Source organism: Selaginella moellendorffii, unplaced genomic scaffold (assembly GCF_000143415.4).
Source record: "Selaginella moellendorffii unplaced genomic scaffold, v1.0 SELMOscaffold_39, whole genome shotgun sequence".
Taxonomy (NCBI): Eukaryota; Viridiplantae; Streptophyta; class Lycopodiopsida; order Selaginellales; family Selaginellaceae; genus Selaginella; species Selaginella moellendorffii.
In genome coordinates, this window is record NW_003314300.1 from 1,257,663 (window position 1) to 1,284,301 (window position 26,639).

Here is a 26,639-nt window from a genome sequence, read left to right on the forward strand (position 1 = left end):
TATGATAATTTACCACGGGATAACTATGAAGTGAAATATAAACCCTTAGCCACATGTGTAAAGGCAATAGAGTGGAACTTAAGTTTTAGGGTGTTGGGCTACTAAACACTCCTTCAACTCACTATTTAGGAGTCATTTTGTACTCTAGTTCCTTCGTTCTTTTGTTGTATGCTTGAGGATAATCTTAAAACACCTAAGTGTAAGCAACCAAAGGAAACGACTCGAGAGACGATCTATGGGGTTCAAATATAGAGGGAAAGGGCTCATGAATAAGAGTGCACCCCTTTTTCCAATCGGTTAAGGGTCTTGTGGAGTGGTGCCCCACTTGAGTACCATGCGGCTCATTGGTCCTCGCCCTTCCTAGGGGCTTGGGCCTTCCTTCGGGATGGAAGTGGGGGGATAAAGGTACCCATACCGGGCCGTTAGGCCACGGTGTTTCACCCCGGCGTCCCGAAGCAAGTGTTGCACTCAAGACTTGGGATTTAGAGGGTCCCATGATCAAGTCTTGTGGTACCAAAGGATGTTAGGAACCTGGAAGTTTGGTGTGCTTGGCTGCTTGTGCTTGCGGGGAGTGTAGCCGAACCTTAAGTCCAGTCTAACCCGGGGAGGGGGATTGAGAGTGATTTGGGAATCCGTGGAGCTTACACTAAGTATCCCAACATCAAGACCAACATGCAAAATAGAGTTAAACATGGTCTAACAATATTTTAGTATACTAATAGTCTAACATAAAGATACAAGTACTCCATTAGTTAGCATCTAGATTATAATTCAGATTGGTTGGCTATGCTGAGGGTAAACCATATTTGAGCTCAAGAGTTGAAGAGTTGAGCTCAAGTTTCAATTATAGTTTAATACAAATATTATAAATTTTAAAACATTAAGGTTATGGCAAACTTAATAGCCCCTCAAACCACTAAAGTACTTGAGGTCAAGCTTAAGCACTTTAGCTGCCTAGGGGGCTAAGGTTATTTAAATAAATTCCACCCTCTAGGCCACCAAAGTGTCTAAGGTTGAGCTTAGGCTGGCCACCTCAGGCACTTTGGTGGCCTAAAGGGTTGAAGTTATTCAAATAACCTTAGCCCTTCGAACCACCAAAGTGCCTAAAGTCAAGTTCAAGCCAGCCACCTTGGGCACTTTGGCCTCCCAAGGGGCTAAGGTGGCCCCTTGGGCCACTAAAGTGCCCAAGGTTGAGCCATCATAAGCACTTTGGCCGCCTGAGTTATTCAAATAACCTCAGTCCTCTGGGCCACTAAAGTGCCTGAGGTCAAGCTTGGGTTGGCCACCTCGGACACTTTAGCTGCCCAAGGGGTTGAGGTTATTTGAATAACTTCAGCCCCTTGGGACTCAAGTGCCCAAGGTTGAGCTTTGGTTGGCTACCTCGGGCACTTTAATGGCCTAAGGAGCTGAGGTTATTCAAATAACTTTGGCCCAAAGTGCCTGAGATGGAGTGTGGGCACGTGGTTTTGACCCTTTATCCTATAGTGATTTACCATAGGATAACACCATGAAGCGGAACCTAAACCCTCTTTGTGCCATGTGACAGATGCCATGTGTCATATGCCACGTGTCCATAGGACATGTGGTGTGGAACACGAAGTTCAAAGCCTTGGCCACTGAACGAAGGAATGGTGCCGAACTCCCAAGCATGAAGCCAAGGAGCAATGGAACCGAACCACGGAGCAACTCCCAAGCATACAGCCCAAGGAGCAAAGGGGCAGGAGCCCGGAGCGACTTGGAACAGTCCTAGAGCAACTAGCATCCCAATGCTAGGACCAGCATGCAAAATGGAGCCAAACGGAGTCTGGCGCTATTTCAACATACCGGTGGCCTAATGCAAGGATATAGGTACTCCACCAGCTAGCATGGAATGGAACTTGGGCTTAGACCCAAGCCAAACACAGAACAAGGACAGACACGCAAGCAGGAGCTAGACTATGCCTCAGGTTGGTTAGCCATGCCCAACCTACCCACTATCCCTACCCCTTGAGGAACACACGCTTTGGGCTTTCACCCCAAGCCTCCCTTAGTATCAAGAGTTAGTCTCTGGGACAAGCTCGAAACTTACTAAATATGGAATGTCTCTAGATTGTGAATTTAAACACGGGACGAACACCATTGTGTTTAGGTTGACCTCTACATTCTGTAGATATGCCAAATGAGCACACTTTCCATAAATAGCATTTGGGATCGAAATGAGACTAACACAAAGGGCATGATAGTGAGGGTGTTTGGCAGACACGGTAAGCTATCATCTAGCGAATATTGAAGGACTAAGCTCAATATCGCGGGGGTTCCCAACACTAGCAAGTGCAAGTCAACGAATGAGTTTCTCTAACTAGGTCAAGTATGCTTGACTAAATAGACACTTAGGAATTCCTTCCTTATGCTCATTTGGTCAAGTGCACATGCGAAGACCAGCTTCTCAACTAGTTTAGGCGGAAACTGATAACGGGCCCAGCAAAACCGACCTCCTGCCATCGTGGCAGTAAGGTAAGAGTGTCCGTAAAGACTAGTCGACAGGTAACTTTCGATACCCAAAGTCACATTCGCGATAGGGCCTACTTGATATTTTTTTGTTTTGTCTTTGACTGTTTGAATTTTTTATTAACTTTGTTTGGTTTGATTAACAAAATTTATTTTTTTGTAGAAAAGGAAAATAATACCACTTAAAAAAGTTATTGGAGTCAAGAGAACACAAGAAATTGAATTTGGCATCGATGAAAATATTACAATCGACCTTTCCATTAGCACATCAACAAAGATGCAACCACTACCACCACCACTAGCACCTCCACCTTTACTTCTCATTAAGCCACCACCAACACAAATCCTTAAAGTTGGGTAATTTAGCAGTGCTCATGATAGGGAACTTAATGCACATCCTGGAGCTAAAAGAGTTGCAAACCTTCTTGATAATATGGTGGACAAATATTTTCAAGAGATTGTTATATAGACAAGGAAAAAAGAAATTCACTAAACACTTGAGGTGCTCAAGTGGCCAGGCCCTTGTGACTTGATCAAAGAAATCCCCTTTTGTCGTTTACAGTAGATGAACCTTATGCGTATAGCATCCAAGTATGTCAACCTGGATATAAATAACTTATTCAAAGAAAATGGCCTTGCAATGAATATCAATATATTTCTAATCTCTTTCTACAAGCTAGAAACAATAAAGATCATTATTGTCACATCTAATATTATGAATAGCTAGGATCCTATTTGGAAGAGGAAGTCCTTTGAATTTGATATTATCAGACATCCTAAGACTTGATAATTTGTAGGGACAATATTCCAAATTATTGATGGTAACTACTAATATAGGGCTTTGATGAAGTTGTATCGATGATCATTTTTGCAATGATCTTACTTACCATATCAATATTTCAGTCGGCTATATCTACACGAGGGGATCTCTAGATGTCAACACACTTATCTTGGCCTACCAAAAGATCAATGCATAAGTTTTATAATTTCACCTTTAAATCCACTTTAACTTGTTTTGTCCTATTTAAATGTAGGCTTAGGCAGTTTGCCATTCAAAAACAAAACTTTATCCATGACATTGAGCAACTCTAATTTTTGGTAGACTTGAGTGTGCCAATATTATGGTGATGATCTCGCAACATTTCTTTGGCACTTACACATTCAAAATGATGGTACAACATGGTTCAACAACCCAATCAATTTTTTGCTCACTATGTGGTGTAAAATATGTCTTTCCCTTTCACTTTATAAATGCCTCTTTTTATTGTTTTGGTTTCTAGCCTTTGGTGAAGGTCAAGCAAAATGCTTACAAATTTGTGCATCTGGAAAAGAGTCAAAAAGAGCTCTCGACTAAGCTTGTACAAATTGAGCACAAAATTCAACATACAAAGTCTTCAAAATTGAAGAAACTAGTATGTATTGTAGATAATCACAAGCCAAAGGAGTAGCTAGAGATTATATCTGAAATTTTTTCTCATGAATATAAGTTTTTTATCACACTTCATTTTTTAAAATTATGCATATATTACTTTTGTAGTGAACAAAACTCTAGATGACATGATTTACAATATTGTAAATCGAGACTTCCATACAAACAATAGATAGAAACTCTGGAGTTTCTCAAAGTTTACTTGATGAATATAGAAAAAGGATTGCTAGAACTATTTGAGAACATGATGAAAAGAGTTATTTACATTATGCAAATTATAGGTGAAGGTGAGAAGTTCTTGACATTGCACATTAGTGACGATCCAGATGGCACATTCATGTTTTTTAACACTTATGTCAACATATCATTAGAAAGGATCGAAAAGGGGTGGCTACTAGAGAAGTCTACAAGCAACACAACTTATGATTGCCAACATTAGACCTTTATACTAGACTAGGAGGAAGTTGTTAATGCGGGCAAAAATGGCAATATAAGCGATGATGGAGAAGAGGATGAGGAAGCTTTGGCCAAAATTTACATTCCACCACTAAACAGTCAAGATTAGGCTTTAGTTCAATCATCAGACAGCCAAGATCTGGATTAAGTTCTGCCAGTAAATAACAATGATCAAGTGGTTCACAAAATATCATATCGACCTCGAAGTAAGAAAAAGTGAATTTTACAAACCAAAGGTGGTAATATATGTTTTTTGTAACAATGACTATTGATAGTAATTTCATTCCAGCTCAATAAGATGCTTGTGACGAAGAGTTGGAGGAACTTTCATCGACAATACACCATATGATGGTAGTATATTATTTATTACTTTTTTCATTCACTTAGCTCTTTTACAGGTCCATTTTGTTTCCTTGATAACATAACGAGGCATTGTGGGTGTCTTCATTAACTCCTATAGTAGATTGCTAACATCTTTCACAAAAGATAACATAAACATCAACATACGGTGCCAATTCAACTGTTAGTGCTGAAAGATACAAAGGCCCTTGCTCTTAATTGCAGACTTCATTCTCTTTAATTTTTTAGATAATCTTTCAGATATTGATGGGAAAGTTGAGGATTGGAATTTTCTCACACCCAACCATATACGTGATGCATTCTTCTTGTCCAAAGCATTTATACTCAAAGTTGGCCATGTCATCTTCATTCTACTGAACGACCCCAACTGGAAGTATGAGGTTATAATATGTGCAATAGAAGTTCATTTCATGTCATTCTTTTTCGAGTGCATCATGGATCCGAATTGGCATTAATATTAGGGGCTTCTAAGGGAAGTTTGAAAAGGTAAGTATGTATTTTATATTTTTATCTAATTTCTAAACTTTCTTATTTTCCAGGTTATGATATGGATGTATCATGCCTTCTACAAAAACACACATGATGGGTTTTGTGATAATGAGCATGTAATATGTGTTTTGCCTAGGTACGATAGTTCCACTAACATCATACCCAACCTTATGGATGAGCAAATTTACAACACATTTCCAAGGTATCGATTTTAAACTCCATTGGTGATGCAAGTCTTACTTGAACTCTATTGCCACTAGATGGTGTTGTGATTGATTGCATAGTAGATAGTAATTCTATGGTGGAGGTAACACATGACTCTAGGAGGTTAGTGTTTGCTATTGAAGAGTATCATTTCTTCAAATGCCAGCTCAAAGGATTTTATGAGTTGCCTCCAACCTCAAAAAGGTAAATTATGTTTATTAAGATTTCAATACATGTTTTGTTTTGTTTTATAGATCACAGTCACCTAGAGTTTCTAAAATTAAAGGCTTTGGAAGTTTCCCCGACTATGCAAAAGCCATGGCTTAACAAATGCAAAATGAATCTTCCCCACAATACTAATATAGGAGGAAATATAAACGGAATCAATATGTTGATGATGAGGCAAAAGAAAGTTAATTGCATATTTATATGAAATGAAAAACTTGTTATATGCCAGATGTTTGTGAAAGTGTCAAATGTCAATGACAATATTAGATGTTAGTGATAGTATCAGTGTTAGATATTATAATTTCAAATTATTATTCTCACCTATCACCATCACTTTGTAGTGCTTATGTGTTGCCATCTCCTCCTTCAACATCTTATAAACAATTGTATGTGATATAATAATACTGTTTAGAACAAGGTATGCTACCTAAAACTAATATCATTTCATATTTTTTCTTTTAAAAGTGACAATACTATATTATAGTAAAGTAATTTTAGATCTTACATTCCATTATAGGGTGGCCTACAAATCTTTGTATTTTGCACTAGCCGATACAATGTTTGTCAAGAGGATATTGTTCCTCACTATGAAGCGATAATGGATATGTGTCTGTAACTCATTCTTGAATTTATTGTACATTCACATATACACATTTTCCAGACCCACTGTTGAGCAATTGTAATAGTGCTCAAGAAAATTTTGTAAACCCATAGAGCCATTTGTCTTATCCAAAAAAAAGTAGTATATTGAACACCAAATGTAATAGTGTTCTATGCTTTCAAGTAGTCTTACCATGTTATGAGCAAAATTTTGCAAAAATATATGGCATTCCTCTTAAAGTGCTAAAGGAAATCCCTCTCTAGTAACAAGATTTGGAATTTTATATATATGGAGCTTTAGTTTAACTTCAGTAGAGCCCCTAATAGAAAGAAGATTGTTATATGAAAGTGAAGGTGGAATATTGGTAAAACTTAGGGATGGAGGTGGAAATTGATATGAAATGTTGGGGGGGCCAAGTACAAGTAGTAGTGGCTTTTCTTAAAGTTATTTCTATACAAATTTCCAAGGACCTCAAGAAGAACAAAAAACCTACGATGACTATAACTTTCTCTAGATAGTTTATATACTAAGTTTTAGTCTTGGGAATGAGGTTTATTTATTTTTACATTGACAATACTCAGATTCTTGAAATGTCAATCTCAAAAATAGAGTTTTATAATCATAGCTTGCTTGTAAATATAAGAGCTTCTAAAATTCTAGATTATTATGTATACACATGCTTTATCATTCTAATAAAATCCTACTTCGCTACACATATATTCTTTTCTACACATAACAATTTTCTAGGGAAATAGATTGTAGGAAAATATAGATGAGTAATTTTTTTTTTTGTCTGTACTCACGTTCTTGCCCTTGCCTACAAAATAGTGATAAACAAGCAAAAACAAGAATGTAGAAGAAGAGAAGGAGAGAAAGAAGAATATTAAAAGAATAAAAGAGAACTTAGCTTCGAACCTCAAAGACATGAGTAAAGATAAGCATATGTCACTCTCTTAACTCTACTTCACATAAACAGTCATAGGCAGGAGAAAAGACAGTTAATTCAATGCAAATGCATATAATAGTGAGTGAGAGTTATTTTTCAATACGTTTAAGTGCTATTTATATACTACATGATTTTATAATAATTCCTAATTACTTCACACTTCTTTATGACAAGTGTTGCCTAGGTTGGGTCTTTCTTCTTTGAATGCCTAAGCTTAGGCATAACTCCATTTCACCTAAGCTTTCTTTTTTTCCTTTGTCTGGGATGGTACACAAGATAAAACATTTACCTCTTTATCACTCCCCCATGACAAAGCTATTGTTTGTCCTTAGGTAGTCAGATTCTCCAAATTTTGCTCTAGGTTGTTGAGCTTAGTCTTCATAGTGACAAGCTCGATGCTTCGGATTATTGGCTTGATGCTTTGGACTATTGGCTCACTCAACTGATTCATGGTCTTGTGAGCAAAGGTGCAACTAACCTTGACTTTGTAGTGCTACTGCAATATTTGTTACTACTGTGGCTACCATATCTTGCTAGATTGATCAATCGAGAGTTTGTCATTGTCAGATATGTAAGTGGACTAAAAAAGACTAAACCTATGCTTCTCTATTTCACCTAGAACCTTTTTTGTAGCCTATCAATTTAGATTTGGGATTAATCCAATGTCTATTAGCCCAATTATTAATAAGTGTATTTCTACCTATAAGTATCTAAACTTTATTGTGAACCGTTATAATTCCCACAATAACTTCTTTACCTAAGATTGCATAAAATTTTAGCAATTGTCTAGTAACCAAAATGTTATAAATCCTTTACAAATTAAAATACTTAGGATTTGTGTTTAGCTTCGATAAGCAAACTATCTCTTTATTTAGGAAGAATCTTAATACTATTTTCTTTTTTGCATAAATAACTTCACAAATATAAGTCTCACTTACACTATATACCCATAAAGTAATCTAGGTGTATTATCACACCTTCTTTGATAATAGTAAAGGTACTAAGAGTTAGACTTCTATATACCTTGAGTAGAATATTGTTAAGTATTTTACTCAATAATTCATTAAGTTGTTTAAGCAATTTTGTTAAATCCTAGGCACACAAGATAGTTTAATTTTTGTTTTCTTATACTTTTGCTTAGTTATACATAGTGGGGATTAGCCAACTTCTATCTGGGTTTATAAGAAAAATATATCTACTAATAGTTGTGGTGGATTATTGGTAAAATTTCTTATTTTGTCTACCCTAATTCCCCTATTCAACTTTTATCAGGATAATGAAGGGTTGTCAATCCTCAATCTCTCCACATAAGTGTATATAAGGACTTTCCCTTTTTACATATGCCTAGTGTGGTTAAGATTAATTCAATGCAAGGACTCTAGCACATGATAGTGAATTCCGGAGTAGCTTGCTTGCTTCACAATAGGTCTTACCCACAACTGTGTAATTAGAAAGAGTAGTTTATTGTTTTTGGTAAATTTTAGGCAAACCTCTTTTAAATGGATCAACACTAAGGACTAATTTGAATGGGGTATGGAGACTATTTCATGAAATTGCCTTGTGGAATCAACACAAGAGTCAAATTGTCTAGCGCATGATAGCCTATTCTACATCAATTTGCTTATGGAATGACATTATATAACTTTTCAAACATGTGAAAGTTAATTCATGGAAAACTTTGCTTTAGATCTAGACAAAATTTCTTTTCAAGGCAAATTTCTCTCTAACCTCTTTACTAACGGGCAGTTATGGTCAATATAAATCTTTACTCAAGCTTGTATGAAAAATTTTTAAGCTTTAATTAATTCACCTAAGTGTACTAGGCATAAAGTGGTTTGAACAATTAGAGCGGTTTAAATAGTTAGAGTGGTTCTTGATAACAATTTCCAAATTTTTGACTTGTGAGTCTTGCTCAAGTCTTGTAGGCTTGCATAGAAGACTTAAACTCAAGATAAATTTACTCTTAAACCATGTTTGAGTAGTTGTCCAAGCTAAAAAACCTTGTATCAAAGTTTTGAGACAGCACAATATTTTAATTGTGATTTTGCCTCTATCAAATCTTTGTAAGATTTGGGTGAATAATTCTTTAATTTTTTCTTCACTAAAGCTGCTTCTAGCTCTTTTTAAGTTAAAGTCAAAGACAAGAGTTACAAGTGCCCAATTTTTCTACTTGTATATACCTAGAAAAATTATGATACACTACTGAAAAATGTGTCCTCTAAAAACCCAAGTGAGAACTTGCTCAAAAAGAAAGAATTCTAAAGTAGTTAATTGTGTTTTCCACATCAAATAAACTCCATTCCTTCTTTTTTTGGATTTTTCTCAAAAAATTGTTGGCTAAAAAATTTAAACTTGAATTTCTTGGCAATGTATATTATATTCCAATTTCAAACTCACCCTATGCTTTATGGCTTTTGTGATAGTTAAAAAATTATCTTTTCTATGTTGTCTAGGCACTAAGCCATTACAATTGCAAGCAGACTTCCCTTATTTAGTTATGAGACACAAAATCCCTAGGCCCCAAAGTGGAGCCAGAAGGGTGCCACGTGGTAGTGGCCGAAGCGAAAGCCAAACGAGTGTAACACGTTTGGGCCAAAAGCTCCGACTTGAAAGGTCGAAAGCGGGAGTGGAACTCCTAACAAAGTGCTCGAGGAATGAGCATGAAACGAGCAATAAACGAGGCTCCAAAAAGGGACCCAAAAAGACCAACACATGACACGTGAAAGTGTCCGAGATGGACCCGAGATGGACCCAAGTTGGAGCCCGAATTGGAGTCCGAGAAGGACCCGAGATGGACCCGAGTTGGAGTCCGAACTGCAGTCCAAGAAGGACCCGAGATGGACCCGAGATGGAGTCCGAGATGGACCCGAGATGGAGTCCGAGATGGACCCGAGATGGAGTTTGAGATGGACCCGAGATGGAGTCCGAGATGGACCCGAGATGGAGTCCGAGATGGAGTCTGAGATGGATCCGAGATGGAGTCCAAGATGGACCCGAGATGGATCCGAGATGGAGTCCGAGATGGAGTCCGAGATGGACCCGAGATGGAGTCCGAGATGGACTCGAGATGGAGTCCGAGATGGACCTGAGATGGAGTCCGAGATGGAGTCCGAGATGGACCTGAGACCGAGACCGAGGCCGAGACCGAGATCGAGTCCGAGTCCGAAACCGGGACCAAGACCGAGTCCGAGTCCGAGTTCGAGCCCGAGTCCGAGTCCAAATACTAATACAGGCAGTTGGGTGAAAGCCCAAAGCGATCGTCCCCCGGGGGGGGGGGGGGCTGCCGGGGGGTTCCAAAAGTATAGTAGGGAGAGTGTGGGGGTTGGAGCCCCATGGAGCCCGTTTGGCCAGGAAGGGCCAGTTTGGCCTAGGAAAGGCCAGTTTGGCCCAAGAAGGCCATACCCAGTGTTGGGTGATGAACTGGCCATTGGGAAGTCCAAGACTAGAGTGAATACGGACCGACAAGTGGGGTAGCTTGGTGAAGTGTTCAAAAGCCGGCTCTAGTTCCCCCGGGAGATCGAATGGTCGATGCTCCCAGTCCAAGTGTGGGTGGCATTACCTACTTGGATACCTGGTGTGGCTCAACGGAACCTCGCTCTAAGCCCATGGCTAGAGCACCCAAAGGCGGAAGGCGGGGAGAGTACCCATGAGGCCCACGTAAGGCCACAGTGTTTCGAAATGTTGTCCCAAAGGCCCAGACTGTGGAAAGGAAGAGGAGTAGTCCTCTAGTGTAGTGACCAAGGATATAGTCGAGTGGTGAGGAAGTCCCAAAGGACCGTGGGACTTAGTGGTCGGGCCTGTGGGCCTCGATTTAGTGGCAGTGTTAGTGAACACGGCCATGGGCAAAAAGGGACTTGGTGAAGACCGGAAAAGGGATATTGGGGAAGGTTAATCCCCATGTCTGTGGGCATCATAAGGATGCTAAGGAGTGGATCTGGAATGATCACTCATGGACAAATGGCCTAGTTCTTGAGAGATAGGACTATAATGCAGGTGGTGTTAGACCACCGGTGTGACCAAGGTAAAGGGGCATGGCCTTAGCGTAACAAGCTGATATATCGGTGGTACCTTGGGGTGTCGGTCATGGGATCGGACACGTGGAGCACTTGGATCAAGTGCAAAGGTCAGAGTGGCGGGGACGCCATTCTCGGGGCTAGCAAGCCCAAGTTTGAAATAGGACTTATGGAAGTTGTGAGTGAGACTCCTCCAAGTGGGGATGGTCCAAAGTTGAGTTGAGCTCACGAGTTGAGCTCAATTCAACACAAGTCAATGTAAGTCAATGTAGTTAACTATAACTCTTATAAAGAAAATCTATGTTAAAAAAATTAAGGTTCTGACAAACTTTAAAATATTAAAAGATATGAATACCTAGGTCAAAAGTTTCTACTAGATTGAGTTATTTAGAAAATACTAAGTTCATGAGAACCTATCTATTTTCTTACTAAAGATTATCTTTACAACTATCATATTCTGATTTTCTTACAATTCATTAAAAATCCTAAATATGAATCAAGATAAAGTTTTTGAAGGGTAGCCATTAATAGTGTATAATGGTAAGGCAATATATATTTACATACAATTCATTAATTCTAGAGTTCTTAAGTAAAATAAAATATCTGTAAGTAAGAGTTGTAGGGCACATCAATGTGAGAATATTAATTTCCTTTCATTATCACAATCTTCATATTACACTTCTAGTCCTTATTAGAATGTAAAGACCATTATATAGTAATTCATATAAAAAACTCTACTTACTTGCCTATAGCACAATCCTCCTATATGAGAAAACTAAGGTATATTTTTGGGATGAATCCCCACTAGCATTTTTCGAGAGTCATTTGTGAACAATAATAATAGAAATCAAAATATTTTAAAAGACTCAAAAGTGATATCACATCAAAGAATCAAGTTTATCTACATTTCCAAGATTGAGAGGTAATCTCATATAAGAGAATGCATGTGGGCCTGTGTGCTTGCATACTCTGCTACTATAATATAATTTATATTTCCTTGTGTATTTTTCTAGAAAGTTCAAGTGTAGAAAAAAATATATATAGATGGTCATTAAAATGATAAATATTCTAGCATGTGTATCTAGAATTCTAGAAGCTCTTCTATTCATAAATAGACTATGATTTTGAAATCTCATTTCTGAGATTGACATTTCAAGAATCTGAGTATTATTAGTGTCATAATAAATAAACCTTATTCCCAAGACTAAAAATTAATATATAAATGCCAAAAAAGTTAGTTATTATAGTATTTTTATTATCTTTATGCTCCAAAAAAATTTAATATAGAAATGGCTCAAAGGAAAGTCATTACTACTCGTCTATAAGTCCTTAACATCTCATATTAGTTTCTACCTTCATCCCTAAGGTTTACCAACATTCCACATTCATCTCCACCATAACCATATTACAATCTTCTTTCTATTAAAGGTTTTTATAAAGTCAAACTAAAGCTCCCTGTATACAAAATTTTGAATATTGTTACTAAAGAGTGATTACCTCCAATGCTTCAAGAGCAGTGCCACATGTTTTTGCAAGATTTTGCTCTTGGTATGGCAAGACTACTTAAAAGCACAAAATGATATTATATTCAATGTTTAATATGCTATTTTTTTTTTGGACAAGACAAATGTCTTCATTACAAAATTTTCTTAAATTGCCTAACAATGGGCGTAGAAATGGATGTACAATAAATTCAAGAATAAATTATAAACACATACCCACTATTTCTTCATGGTGAGGAACAACATCCCAGTGTAGAATATGGGTTTTTTAGGCTATTGACAAAGTCAATGATGGGGAGTTTCCTCAAGTTGAAGTCTATTACACCCAATCCATAGAAGATCTCACTCTTGATATAGTGGGAATTAATGAACAAATTGAGAGTTTAATTCTAAGATGTCTAATATGCCTTTTTTTTCTTGGGTCAGGACATTTTTAAGGGCTTTTATAGTTTTCTTGAGCATTGCCACAACTACTACATAATTAGTGTTATCACTTCATATAATTGTTGATAAGATATTGAAGGATGAGATGACAACACACAAACATTACAAATTGATGGTTGCATGTGAGAATACCAATTTGCAATTATGGAATATGATATTAACATTGATAACTAACATTGACACTATTACTGACGATTTGATATATGATAGGATTTTCTTCTCAAGTAAGGATTCATTTAACTTTCTTCTATGTCATCATCAACATGTCATTTCCTTCTATACCTCCATCTATATTGGGATTGTGCTCACTTTGCATTTGTTAAGCCATAGCCTTTGCATACTTTAATAGACTTCTAAAACCTCCAACTCTAAAAACTCAAGGTGATTGTGATATATAAAACAAAACTAAATATGTAATGAAATTTTAATAAATATAAATTACCTCCTTGAGGTTAGAGGTAACTTTAAGCCAATGTTTAAATAAATCATGTTTTTTAATAGCAAACACCAATCTACTAGAATTATATGCTACCTCCACCATATAACCATTACTTATTGTGCAATCAGTCACAATACTATCTAGTGGGTAATAGAGCTCAAGCAAAACATGCATTGTTGATGGAGTTTCAAATCAATACCTACGAATGTATTGCAAATTTACTCAACCACAAGATTCAATATGATGTTAATGGCATTATTGGGCTCACCCGAGGCTAGAAACTACCCAAGGTGGCGAGGCCGAGCTGGACCTCGGGCAGTTTGGGGATCCGGGGGCCTGAGGCTATTTGAATAACCTCGGGCCCTCGAGGCCAGAAACTGCCCGAGGTGGCGAGCCGAACCTCGACCTCGGGCAGTTTCTGGGTCCGGGGGCCCGAGGTTATTTGAATAACCTCGGGCCCTCGAGGCCAGAAACTGCCCGAGGTGGAGAGCCGGACCTCGACCTCGGGCAGTTTCCGGGTCGAGGGGCCCGAGGTTATTTGAATAACCTCGGGCCCTCGAGGCCAGAAACTGCCCGAGGTGGAGAGCCAGACCTCGACCTCGGGCAGTTTCCGGGTCCGGGGGCCCGAGGTTATTTGAATAACCTCGGGCCCTCGAGGCCAGAAACTGCCCGAGGTGGAGAGCCGGACCTCGACCTCGGGCAGTTTCCGGGTCCGGGGGCCCGAGGTTATTTGAATAACCTCGGGCCCTCGAGGCCAGAAACTGCCCGAGGTGGAGAGCCGGACCTTGACCTCGGGCAGTTTCCGGGTCCGGGGGCCCGAAACTACTTGGCTTATACCCTATATTATTTTATCAATAACATAAGATACATTTATATTGTATGTAAATTTTTTTAAAATTTTTAAATGATGGTATATATAGCACCTTTCAATATGTAAGTTATTTGACAATTAATATTAGTTTTCCCATTTATATAGAAAGGATGCATTCTAAACAAGATTTCATACATATTTTGGATTCATGACAGAACTTTAAAGAGTATAAATCTGGTATGTTGCATTATTATATTAAATATATTGTACTATTTTAATATATGAATGGATGAATCCACATCCATAAATTTGTTTTGTATTGTGTATGAACCTAAATTATAGGCATATGCTCTAAATGTCATTGAGCAGTATTTGTATATATGGCTAAAACTCAACTCATATTGAGAATCAAAACTATGTCATTGAAGAATTATCATTACTAACATCACCTAACACTAAAGATTTGACAAACTATTGATATTTTACATGTGATCAGATATCTTGCATCTCCATGCTAAAGCAAAATGTTATTACTATCATCACTAACAATCAAACTTCACGTGCTGAAAACCTTTTCTTGGATTTGTGTGCATGCAATAGACAATAGAACATATGATAATACTATCACACTTACACATATTAGATATGCTATGGTATTTAAATTCATTTGTACATTGTTATTATTCTTCTTATTGATCTCCTTAAATCTCAATTTATGTTTCAGTATAGATTTTTACAAGTAGCATAAGGGAGATAGAGAACTCAAAAACCTATAAAGAAGGATGAAAAGATTCTTCTACATTTTTGAGATCACCCACCGCTTTTGTTCTCTTAAAATCATGTTTTCAAACATTTTTTATGTTGCCATTTTTATCTTTATCTTGGCTCTATTTTGTTAGAGGTTGTGATCTGCAACAATACTAGTATGGTTGTTGTTTGGTGTTTTATCTTTCTAGTGTTGGCAAGGGTCGAAAGATAAAACATAAACCGAACTTTATGGAGATTTAAGTTTATGGATTTCCAATCAAAGTGTTTAAGCTAAAGTGAATGTGAAGAAAGAGTTAGTCATCATCCTCTCCTCCTCTTCCAATTCAAGTGGAAAAACTATGCTAATGTTAGCCCCAAATTCATGAATTCCATCTTTAGTAATATTCAAAGCTATTAGTAATGTTTTCCACTTTTCCCACTTCTCAATCAAAATACACTTATTTCTATATATACCCATGAATGAGCTTCCATCCTACTACAACAACAATATCTTCTTTGATCTAAAACCTTTTATCAACAACACTAGTTCCAAATGAAAAGGGATGGAGACCAAATAAAATGTCTAAAATTGGCATAAGATCAAGACCACATACCTTTAGCATTTTGAAGGAATACTGTTTATAGTTTACTGTTGTAGGCATTTGGATTGCATAGATGAAACATGTAATCAAAATTGATATAGAAATTTTATATTTTTTGAAGGGTCTATAATCAATCCTCTTGTCTATGACACCATTATTATTGGATTCAAGTGTTGGTTTTGCAAGAATTTTCCTTTATATTGTGCCATTTACAAGGGCAAAATGTATTACTTCCTTCTGTGGGATAGAGTGGTTAGAAAAGATGAAGTCTCTTATTTCTTCTTTATTTTTGTTGCCTTTTAATATTATCTTTTTAATTAGAACCAACCATTTGAGGACCTCACATACACCCCAATTATGAATCTCTTAAAAAGTAAGCACTTAAGCTAGTATTCTTTTGAGGTAAAGAAAGAGAAGATAAGTTTGTATAAAACATGTATATTAGATTTGATATATACTATAGAGCAACCTTCAAAAGCCTTAGCATTTAAGAAAGAAAGATATTAGAAACAAAGCCTTTTGTTGAGATGTTACATAATGGGATAAAGAGGAAGAGGACTTCACCAGCTCAAGAAGTGGCAATTGTAGTTAAAAAAGTGGTTCGTGACACATCTATAAAGTACAATTCCTAAGCTTCTATTAGTAATATGAAAATTGTTCATTTAAAGTGTTATTTTTTCTTTATTGATGAAGATATTGGTATAGGTCTTGGAGTGAAAAGCCTAGTATTCAATAATAGACTTGATATTAAGTACCATTTTGCTCCAAGATATTGCACATTGTCAAAATAAAAAATGGAGAGTACACAATTGTTATTCAATACTTTCCTTGCATATAACTAAACTTTACTAAGCACAAGAAATATAAGAAGGCATATATATACTACATTTTCATCAACACTTTACACTAAGATCCTAAAGTGGATATTCATATACATCAGGCAAGCTTTATTACTACTAAGTCGTAAGACTTTTGGAGCTAATAATATTCTCCAAGACTATCAATATTTATTCTCTATCAATAATATATACTTTTTATACTTTATATAATTAATAGTAAAACATTCATTTCATTTTGTATACTTCCAAGTTTTCTTTTTACAATACTATTTGTAATACTAGTGTGTCTTTTTTTTCTATCTTTACCATTTCAAAATATATTTCATAGTAGTTTAAGGCCATGATATTGCAATATATTGCAAGAGTGTATATACTGTTGTACTGATTGTTGCCACTATTTCCACCAAAAGCTAGAAATAAATATGGCATTTCTTGAAAGTCACGAAATTGTAATTTTTTAAAACAAATAGGGGGGCATTCTTTTTCACCTAAATTGTTGCATCTTTTATCATTTCATTTATCTCCAATATATGATCATTATTCTCATTATCCTCTTTTTCCATCTTTTATATGTTTTGAATGTGTTGTGCAATGGGATGAATATTGCAGCTCCTAGTCCTTGAATTACTACCATGAGGAGAAAGATTTCAAGAGTTGAAACTACCAACATTAGAACCATTTATTTTATGTTTTGACGAACTTAAATAAAATAATATATAATAAATATTTAAATTCTTGGACAAGAAGCCTCCTCTAAAATAGTTTTATCCATATAAAATGTAGAGAGTTATGAAAATATAGTATAAAGTTAGGTTTTCTATAACCTTAATTTTTTAAAATTTATAATATTTGTATTAAATTACAATTGAAAATTGAGCTCAACTCGCGAGCTCAACTTTCCAGCTCATGAGCTCAAAAGTGGTCCATGCTCCTTTCAACAATTGTTGCTCTAGATCAAACATGTTCATTACCCAGCAGCATTTTCCCTTGTAGATGAAGGGACGAATGTGTTGAAGAAGCTGGTTACATAGTGCTGGTCGCGCGTTGTCCACGTGAGACCAAGCTCTGGAATGTGGATCGAAAGTTGGGAGTATCTCCTGCCTAGTGGTGTAGAAGAAAGGTCAGCCCCGTAGAGGTGATCCCAGTGAGCTTGACCTGCTGAAGAAGGGGCCCTCGTGCCAAGAAGATGCTGCGTGCGGACAAGTCGATCTTGCAGTTCGTAAAGTATGACAATGTGACTGGTGACATCTCTTTCGCTGTCAATGCAGAGAAGGGCTGGGTGTATGTAGACGACTTCTAAAGGGAAATGGAACTGGTGGAAGCGCCTTCCAGATTGGATTCCCCACAGCCAAAGTCGTCGATTCCGAGTGTTCCACGAGCATCCCACAGACGAGCCCGTTGGACGAGCACAAGCCCACAAAACACGATCCCGGAGGGCCTAGTGGAAGGATGCACCTCTTGCGCTGGGATCTGTGTGGACGCCATAGCTCGGCGTGATTCTCCAGTGTCATGCCATAGTCGAAACGATCGTCAGTGTACATGTAACGACGCTGCCTACAGCCACGACACCTGCGAATGCGTCCTTTGACTCGTGACCGGCCGGCCCGTGCGCACCCTGAACACGGCCCAGGGCTCCAGCGGTGGCTTGTAGAGCTGCACGAAACGAGGAGAGAGCACAGGATCGTGCCAAGACTTGCACACCGCCCACAATGTGAACAAGTCTGGGACGTCCAGGAAGCTCAAGATGTGCAGCACTAGCGATGGCTCCGTGACGCACTCGAAATTTCCGCAGCGACCCAAGGCGCTCCATTTCCCCATTCTCTTATTTAGAAAAATTCTCCTTCACTTATAGGGAGCATCTTTTAGTTTCATGGACGCGCCAGAATTGCTTGTTCGAGTTTGTGTGCTGTCCAAGATTTCCTCCAGATTCAATCACTTGTCAAGGACGCCTGTGTGTAGTGTAGAGAGACGAACCTCCAGCAGCCATGGCTGTTAGCACTGCTACTCTTGCTAGCACTGTTTTTTTACTAATTTTATAATATATTAATTTCATATTGTGAAGGCCAAATATGTGGTTATGATGTTATATACTAATATTAGCATAATGGGATTTTGGTAGCCGTTGGATTGGTTTTAATTCGAACCACTCGCTTTTGTATATAAATTAGAGTTTTTAAGGTAATTGATATGTATATTTTCTATCCATATTCCAAACACTCACATTAATGGAGGTGAAAGGCAATTTTCATTATCCCTGAGGAATGCTTGAATTTTGGATTTTGGTTTAGATCTAACTTTTGCATTGTCGAAATTTAGCTTTTTCCATTTCTTTTTTTTTTTTCTTTCCTTTCAGACTTTTTCCATTGTCTAGATTTCCTTTTCCTTCTAGTTTTTTCTCATTTATCTTCTTTTGCTCTTTCTTTTTCATTCATCTTCATGGTTAATAGTTTCCTCCTCTAACTTTGGAGCAGCAATTAGTACAATTGCTTGATGCCAATGCAATAGAACAACTAAACTCAATTAATGACAACATTCACGGCATATGGTCCAACTCCTCTTACTCTTGGTACCAATCTTCATGTTCGGCCAAAGTTCTTTCGTGGGAATTTTGGGGATAATGTGTACCATTGGTTCAATCACTTCACGGTGATTACCTATCATACTTGGGATAATGCTTGACATTTGTGTGAGTTTCACCATGTCTTCAAGGGACAGTGCTATAGTGGTACAATGGTTTGAGTGTAACCATTCGTGGGGATTGGAGTGTTCTCCTAGACATCTTCAAATGCGCATTTGAACATGCTGACAATTGTGATGATGCCTTCCAGCAATTGCAACATCTTCGTTAAGGGCCATCTGAGTCGATGATGCAATTTGGCGTTCGTTTCCAAAGCCTCTTGCTTCGTGCAGAACTAAATATGTTGGAGCGGATCAAGCTAGGAATGTTGTGGCTAGCACTTCCTCAAGATCTTGTTGGACTTGTGCATGCACTTGCTTCAACCACCCTTGATGATGCTCTTCACTTGGCACAACGTTATGAGATGTCGCCTTTTCCACTTCTCGCTACACATCTTTCTACTCCACTTCCTAAGGGCGATGGTGTTGTTCCAATGGAGGTTATTGCTACTCGAGTCCAAGGATAAGGGCAAGGATGTGGTCATGGCCGTGATGTTCGTTGCTGGGCGTGTGATGAAGTTGGTCATACTTATTAGTGTTGTCAGTGTTTTCCGGATTGGAGACCTCCTTTCCTGGGTGGAGACTTAGGCGTCAATAATGTTTTGTTGGTGCTGTTGCAGTGAAAGGTCTGGACACCGAGATGCATCTGGGAAGTGAGGAGTCACGTAAGTAACGGAGGGACCTTGTGTAAATAAGTCAATAACCTCTTCATCTTTCTTTCAAGAGTATCATCAAGGGGTTCACTCAACACCAGTTCATCAAGTGTTTACTTTCTAAGCTCATTTTTATAAAAAAAAGTCTCATATTATTCTCTTTATATTGGTTGATATAGGTTCGAGTTTGCTCGACTTATTGTCACACATTGCTGTCTATACTTACGTTGTGCGGTGGAGCCAATTTTTATTCTTTATGGTAATGGCCATACACATGTATGTGCACCAGATGAGGAGGACTTAGTTGTGCATGTGGGCAATCTCGAGCTTGGGTTGCAGTCATTGCAGGTGGTGCCGAGTCAAGTTTTTTACCTCATCCTTGGTATGGATTGGTTGCAGTGCAATCATGCTAAGTGTGATTTTGAAGCTTTTCCCCCTTGTTTCATACTTCCTCCTCTGGTTGTAATGTATGGCTTATATACACAATAGGATGGTGCTGACTAAGCACACTTGGGCTCTCTTGCATCAACACACTTCCAAGACCAATATCAAAGGCATCTACGTACAAAATAAAAAGTCGAGTGTAGTTAGGATATGCCTCTCACTTCCATACCTTTTCATCCTCTACTTTTACCTCTGCTTCCATTACTTTTGTCCCTCCATTATTTCCTTCTATGTTTCTATTTTGTTCTACTCTTCCCTTTTCCGATCCTCCCGACCATCTTTGTGCTATAGTGGTTGACTGGCTTATGAAGGAGTATTCTGATCTCTTTGAATTTAACCTATCTTCTAGGACCAAGATTACCACACATCATCTGATTCCAACCAAGGATGCTCATCCAATCAAGGTTTCTGTTCGTTGTCGGTCATCCAAAGAGATCAAGATTTTACTTGTTAACATCAAGGAGATGTTGGAGAAGGGTGTTATTCGGAAGTTACAGAGTCCTTGGGCATGTGAACCTTATCTTGTGAAGAAGCCTGATGGGAGTATTCATTTTTGTATCGACTATCATCCATTAAACAAAGTGACGATCCCAGATGTGTACACTTTTCCTCACATTGCTGATCTTTTGGATCGTCTAGGGTAAAGTCATTGGTTCACCAAGTTAAATCTTGCTTCTGGGTATTAGCAAGTACTGATGGCTGAAGAAAATATTCTTAAGACTACTTTTTATATACCGTTTGGTTTGTACGAGTTTTTGGTGATGCCATTTAGTTTAAACAATGCTCTAACAACTTTTTAGTGGATGATGGACGAAGTTCTTTGCGATATACAGAAGGTAATTGTTAACTTCATTAATGATATCTTGATCTATTCGAAGGGGACATAGGAGAAGCACATTCGTGATGTTTGTAAAGTGTTGGATCGGCTATGGGACATTGGTTTAAAGTTGAAGTTGTCAAAGTGCGTGTTTGGGTTCAAGGACACAACTTAACTTAGGTATTATATTTCTTATGAGGGTTTGCAAATTGATCCTGATAAACTTATGCCTATTCTAAAGTTCCCTACTCCAAAGTTTGTGAATGATGTGCAACACTTTTTGGGCAAGGTGTAGTATCTTGGTTGTTTTGTGAATCATCTTTTTGATTGCATTGCACAATTGTGAGCGTTGCTAAAGTCATCAACATCATCTTTTAACTGGTCCCTGGATTGTGAACGGGCGTTCATGGATCTCAAAGAGTTTTTGATGACTCCTCCAGTTTTAACATATCCTAACTACACTCGACTTTTTATTTTGTACGTGGATGCCTTTGATATTGGTCTTAGAAGTGTGTTGATGCAAGAGAGCCCAAGTGTGCTTAGTTAGCACCATCCTATTGTGTATATAAGCCATACATTACAACCAGAGGAAGTGAACTACTCCACGATAGAGAAGGAGTGTTTAGCAACAGTCTAGGGTTTTTAAAAACTTCATGCATATCTATATGATTTTTGAATGTTACTTGAAGGTGATTATACTGCTATTATTTCATTATTGAGGCGAAAGAACTTGGTTGGTTGTATTGCTCAGTGTACTTTGAAGCTTTAAATATATGATTTTGATGTTGTTCATCATCTAAAGAGTTCTATGGCTGATGTTGATGCCCTTTCTCAATCTCTTCTTCTTTCTCCACTCTCTTTTCATGTTTTTGACGAGCTTGTTGTTCTAGCATTTATGAATTTTCTCAACAAGGATTTTGTGCTATTGGCGGTTGCTGTACTTGATGTTATGTGTCAACAAGGTGTAAAGCAAAATCTCCTTCTCTTGATGAGGTTCACAAGACTCAAAAGCTTGAACCATGGATTTGAAGGCTTCGAGATGGGTTTGAGAATCCTACATCACTTGCTAATGACTTCCCATTCCGGCATTTACATTCTCAATATTGCCTTAAAAATGGCCTTCTTTATTTTGTGGGGACGGATCTTGATAATTCTTTACGGTTGGTGGTGCCTTCTGTCTTTATTCCATAGTTTCTCCATGTTTACCATGATTCTCCTATTCTAGGTGGGTATATGAAATATTGTCATGTGACCGAGAAGCTATGCAAGTCTTTCTATTGCCCAGAGATATGACGTGATGTTATCTAGTATGTGCGTAGCTGTGTTTCGTGCCAAGCTTGTAATACTCCCTTTTGTGCCGTGGAAAGACAGTTGGAGTCAATTGCAGTTTCCCATCCATTTAAGTTGGTGGCATTTGATTTTATGGGACCTTTTCCATGATTGACTGCTAGCAATGAATATGTTATTATTGCTTCTGACTATTTAACTCATTGGGTGGAAGTTAGTGCTCTTGCTAACACCTCTACAACTGCTATTGGATACTTCCTCCTTAATCGAATGGTGTTCCAGCATTCTTGTTTGGAACGGATTCTTTCAGATAATGGTCTCGCATTTAAGGCTGAGGCATTTCATGTTTTGATATCTCGGTTAGGGATACGCCATGTGTTTATCATCCACAGTTAGACGGTTTGGTGGAATGGCTTGTTTGGACATTCAAAGGAATGATCGCAAAGTATGTGAACTTTTAGCATTCGGATTAGGATGGTTATTTGCCATCTCTTTGCTATGCATATATCACAGGGGTGCAGAGTTCTACTGATGCTTCACCATATAAACTTCTATATGGTCATGATCCAATATTACCAACGGAGTTGGGTTTACCTTTGCGATTGCCACGAACTGCCAATGCTAGGTCGTGGGATCAATATTTGATGAGCATTCTTCCACTTATCCGAGTAGAGTCTGCCGAACACTTAGGCCACGTACAAGTGGGTGGAACAACAGTGCTACAACTCCCATTATCGTCCATCTGCGGAGTACAAAGTGGATGACTTGGTGTTAATCTATTTTCCCCATCTTACAGTATATGGTTTATCTAAGAGCCTCCTTGCTCAGTGGAAAGGACTATATCAGGTGCTGCGGCAAGTTGGACCGCAAGTTTATGAGGTTCAACATAACATCCAACAGGCCGATCCTCTAGAAATTATGCATGTGCAATGGTTGAAATGCTTCATACAAAGGGATTAAGAACAATTAATATCACTTACAGATCCACCGATGCCTCCTCCTAACGTTCCTTTAGATCCCAGCCTATCTACAAGAGAACCCTAATGATCTTCTATTATTCCAAGAGGAGGGTATGCTGTAAGGTCCAAGTGTATGGCTATGATGCTGTATACTAATATTATTGTAGTGGGATTTTGGTAACTGTCGGATTAATTTCATTCCAGACCACTTGCTCCAGTATATAAACTAGGGTTTTTAGGTTGTTTAGACATTCAAAGGAATGATCGCAAAGTATGTGAACTTTTAACATTCAAATTGGGATGGTTATTTGCCATCTCTTCAGTATGCATATATCACAAGGGTGCAAAGTTCTATTGGTGCTTCACCATATAAACTCTTATATAGTCATGATTCAATATTATCAATGGAACTAAGTTTACCTTTGTGATTGCCACAAACTACGATGCTAGATCGTAGGATTAGTATTTGACAAGTATTCTTCCATTTGTCCAAATAGAATCCACTAAACACTTAGGTTGCATACAAGTGGGACAACAACAATGCTACAATTCCCATCATCGTCCACTTGCAAAGTACAAAGTGAATGACTTGATGTTAGTGTGTTTTCCCCATTTTACGATATATGGTTTAGTTAAAAGGCTCCTTACTCAGTGGAAAGGACCATATTGGGTGTTATGGCAAGTTGAACCATAAGTTTATAAGGTTTGGCATAATATCCAACATGCCAATCCTCCAAAAATTATGCATGTGCAACAATTGAAACGTTTCATACAAAGGGATCAGGAACAATGGATACCACTTATAAATCTGCCAATGCCTCCTCCTAATGTTCCTCCTAGATCCTGGTCTATCTACAAAAGAACCCTGATAGTCTTCTATTATTATGAGAGGAAGGGATGATATAAGGTCCAAGTGTACGGCTATGATGCCATATATTAATATTAGCATAGTGGAATTTTAATAACTATCAAATTGATTTCTAATTGCTATACATGTTTTCTATATTTCCTTTCCAACTCACACTGGAGTTTAGTCTTTTCTGATAAAACTTATATAAAAGCCTTTACAAATCAGATTCATACTATATTGAAAATTCAGTATGCAGTTCAGTAATCAATCCACCTTTAGGGTTACCCTTACTTTGAAGTGTTAAAAAATGTCAAGTTGGAATGGGCGGAAGTTTTATCAAGTTTTTGTGATGGGCAACCATGAGTTCTACGAGAAAGTTTTGCTTGCTGGACAAGGATCACATGGGGCTCCTGGTGGAGACGTGTCTGGAGCAGGACAGGATCATCTACAAGCCGCATAACCTCATATCCAGAGTGTGGTTTCAACATGTGATCACCATCGAGCTGTGCATCCATGTCCCAAGGCCAGCATTCCTAGCCAGATACATCTAACTTCCTGCCAACGAGGAAGTCTCCAGCTTTATCGCTCTCAAACACTAGATGATTTAAGGAAATCATGTATGTGGCTGTGAAAATTGACTGTTCATTTAGTTTCAAGATCTGGACCGTCCCTTCAACTATTCCACGAGCTTGGATATTTAGGGTTCTAGTGGGGCAATGCAGCAGCCGCAGCAACACAATCTGGCAGTGCTACACGGATTTGGGATGGCAGTAGGATCTTGTGGTGCAAATCAAGCAATGGATTCAGGACGGTAGCAGCAGCAGTAAAAGCAAGGATCAGGCGGTGCTACAGATGGAATGGCAAGAGAATTGCAGGTATTTCCTTACCCTTGCTTCGAGAGTTAGTTGACGTATAGAAACAAGGAGAGCTTCTTAAGGTCCAAGGCAGCAGGATCAAGGTGCTGGAAATTCTCAAGATTTTGATCTGGAAGATGAGGATGTACAGATAGGCCAAGGAAATTTTGAAGTGGACGAAGCTGACATTCAGGCAGAGCGTGAAGAACTCGTGGAAGAAGAAATTCTACTAGCAACAGTAGAAGAAGAGCTGGACAAAGCTTGTGAGGACAATGCAGAGATATGGGATTGGTGCTTTAGAATAGGAAGCTTGTGACAAGGAGTGTGCGTCTGCTAGTTTCAGGGACAAGTTGATGAAGATTCTCTTTGGAGCTTGTCACTCAGAAAAGCTGTCCTGCTCAAATGCAATCCAGGCTTGGGATAGAAAACAATGAACTCCACATCCTTAACAAGAAAGCTTTGGGTTAGGAATGCCAGAAGTGGAACAATGGTGGTTTTGTGCTGCTCAACATGAACCAATCATTACACAAGCTGATCATTGTCTACTGTGCTCTACAAATCAAGATAACATGCATGGCTTTCAATATCTACCTTTGCGAACAGTTCTCAAGTTATTCACAGGCAGCTCAACTTAGTGTCGTGAATTTGGCAATCTGGAGAGCTAGAGAAAGGTGGCAAAACAGAGATCCAGATCAAGTGATCAACTAATTTTGGGATAGTGAGAAGTTTTAAAAGCTTAAAGCGTTCCCGTCCACGATCTCAAGAAGTGCTCCAGCCACTCACAAATCAACAGGTTAGTGACTGATTGGATTTGTAAAACTATGAATGATCTATGAACCACTCTAAATTCACAGGGATTTCACTATAGTTTCTAAGGCCCTGATCTCACAAGATCCAAGAACCATTGCTCGATTGCATTGTCAGGATCTCGCGGTTGACATGAAGAAGACGAGCGCAAGCTACAAAACAGGAAAGCAAAAGTAAAGCTTCCACTAGAAACTAGATCCATTCGTGCACCTGTGGGAAATGCTGGAGTGCGGGTATTGCACGCTAGGTCTTCGATGACATTTGATCCAAGCACGGCTACTCCTGGTCTGCACGTACTGGCACAATTGGCCCGAGCCAAGGAGGTTTTCGACGTGATGACGTACGTGACGTGGAATGCCATGCGGGCAGCATATTCCACCTGGAAGATGCTCGGAGAATACTCAATGGTCTTGCAGCGAGGCCATTGGATATGCACGGACGGCGGTGATGCATCTCCTCCCAGGAGTGCGAACGTTGATTCGATGCCTAGCCCAATTTTAATCTCGTGGAACGCTCTCCTCGCGTCCAGAGGCAGCTGCTCCAAAATTTTGGAATTGCTGGGAAGAATGAAGATCGCAGCTGTGTGCAGTGATCTGCAGGTAGGAACAGAAATAAGACAAAGAAGGTAATTAGCATTTCCTTCAAATTAAAATGACATAAATATTAAGCTCCAGGAACTTAGACGTTGAAGGATC